General features: G+C 36.5%; 1 non-coding gene across 1 annotated transcript; it reads right to left on the bottom strand.

Moving 5' to 3' along the window:
• Positions 1-1,454: 1,454 nt before the first annotated feature.
• On the bottom strand, positions 1,455-1,560 carry LOC128287672 (small nucleolar RNA R71). Its single transcript, XR_008278372.1, has one exon. It is a non-coding gene; the product is annotated as a small nucleolar RNA R71 (small nucleolar RNA).
• Between the last annotated feature and the right edge of the window lie 857 nt (positions 1,561-2,417).

Here is a 2,417-nt window from a genome sequence, read left to right as displayed (position 1 = left end):
TAAGGGGGATGAAACCTAAGACAGATCTTGTTATTATTATCTAAATTGTATGATAAATATTTGACTTGTTCTTAATTATGTGTTCTTAATTCTTGTTTTGATATTCCAGGATATTGATTCAAGTTAAGCTCTTATTCAGAGGAGGAATAAACCTTGTCTAAGAGTACATTTGTCATAATTAAGCGGAGTTGGTTGCGCGCCTAGGGATAGGGTGACAAGATTTTGCCGAATTAGGGTGAAACCTAATAAGGGGATCCATAGATCGAGTTAATGCAACCCTAGGGAGTTAATTAGAAAAAGATTTCAATTATTCAACCTAGGGTTAGACGTTGTTAGTCTCAAGAGAGATAATAATATAACTTAGGGATTTCTACGGATCAAGTTAAATGAATAAATCGTCCGATTCAGAGTCAAATAACAAGTGAAGTCTAGGTGGATTTTTCCTTAGGTATTGTCTTAATTCAATCGTTTTTCCAAAAGTAATTCCCCAATTCTATTTTCTGTGAATCATTAGTTTAGTTAATTAGTTAGTTAAAACAAACCCCATTATTCTTAGGCTAGATAATAGAAAGACAGTCATTACTAGTACTTTTAGTTCCTTTGGGTTCGACAATTCGGTCTTACTAAAACTATACTACTGTTCAATAGGTACACTTGCCTTTATCGTGATAATAACTAGTTTCAAGAACGATTCATTATAAATATTTAAAACCTGTCACGAATATCACTTATCAAGTTTTGGCGCCGTTGCCGGGGAACTAAGATATTAGGAACACTCGATTTTTATTACTTTAGCCACTTATTTTTACTGCAATTTAAATTTATTTCCAATTTTTATTACTAATTCTTTTTTTCCCTTTTTTCTAACAGGTTCCTATAGTTTATGACTAGAAGAAACCCGTCAGGACCATTGCTTTTTGATAGTAAGATCAATTGCACAGTTCGTAGAAACCAAAGAGAAATAATGCGAAGCTTACGTTACACAGAAGAGCAAGAGGAAGATACTTCAACCACTACCAAGGAGATGGCTGAGAACCAATAAAATCCGCTACCTCCTGCGATTGTTGTTAATCAAAATCTTGTTTTGCGCACTATGTATGATTATGCTAAACCTTCTTTAACAGGAACTGAATCGACCATAGTTAGACCTGCTCTAGTTGCAAATACTTTTGAACTGAAACCTAACACAATTTAAATGATACAGTAATTTGTTCAGTTTGATGGTTTACAGGACGAAGATCCCAACACTCACTTGGAAAACTTTTTGAAGCAATGCGATACATTTAAAATCAATGGCATTTCTGATGATGCCATACGTCTTCGGTTGTTTCCCTTTTCATTAAGGAACAAAGTTAAATAGTGGTTGAACTCGTTACCACGAGGGTCAATTACTACTTGGGAACAAATGACTGAAAAGTTTTTACTTAAATATTTTCCGCCGGCTAAAATGACTAAATTACGTAATGATATCTCTTCTTTTGTGCAGATGGATTTGGAAACACTCTACGATGCATGGGAGAGATACAAAGACCTTTTACGAAGATACCCTCACCATGGATTACCACTCTGGCTATAGGTTCAAACCTTTCATAATGGCCTGAATCTTTCGACTCAACAAATGGTTGACACAACTACTGACGGAACCATGAATAATAAAACACCTAAAGATGCTTATGAGTTTATAGATGAGATGTCACTGAATAACTATCAGTGGCAAGTCATGAGGACAAAGCCAACGAAAAAAGCTGGTGTTTATAACGTCGATTCGGTCACCATGCTCTCTAATCAAGTAGAACTATTGAATAAGAAAATTGATGGTTTTCTTAGTTCTTCACAGGTTCACCTAGTAATGCAGTGCAAAGCAAGTGGAGGTGGATCAAGCAATTCAGAATACCAACCTTATGGCCACAACATGGATAACGAGCAGTTAAATTACATGGGTAATAATCCTCGATCTCAAAACAATCCATATAGTAACACTTACAATGCAGGTTGTAGGAACCACCTAAATTTCTCATGGGGAGGCCAAGGAAATCAGAGACCACCTCCAGGCTACAAACAACCACCCTACCAACAGGAAAAGAAGCCGAACCTTGAAGAGATACTCTCAAAGTTTATATCGATGTCAGAAACTCATTTTTAGAATACCTAAGCAGCACTTAAGAATCAACAAGCATCAATCCAAGGGCTCGAAATTCAGATTAGACAGTTTGCCAAGTTGATTTCTGAATGACCACAAGGTAGCTTGCCAAGCAACATAGAATCTAACCCAAAGGAGCAACTCAACGCGATTACTAGTCAAGATGAGGAAGGGTTAGTCACACCTGAACCAGAACCAAGGCAAGAAACTAAGATAAGCAAAGGTAAAGGTGAGGTAGACCACCATGAGCAAAAACCGGTAAGTACAGAATACAAAC

Source organism: Gossypium arboreum, chromosome 13, assembly GCF_025698485.1.
Source record: "Gossypium arboreum isolate Shixiya-1 chromosome 13, ASM2569848v2, whole genome shotgun sequence".
NCBI lineage: Eukaryota > Viridiplantae > Streptophyta > Magnoliopsida > Malvales > Malvaceae > Gossypium > Gossypium arboreum.
The sequence above is the reverse complement of the archived record's forward strand: the minus strand, read 5'-3'. Positions and strand labels throughout refer to the sequence as shown.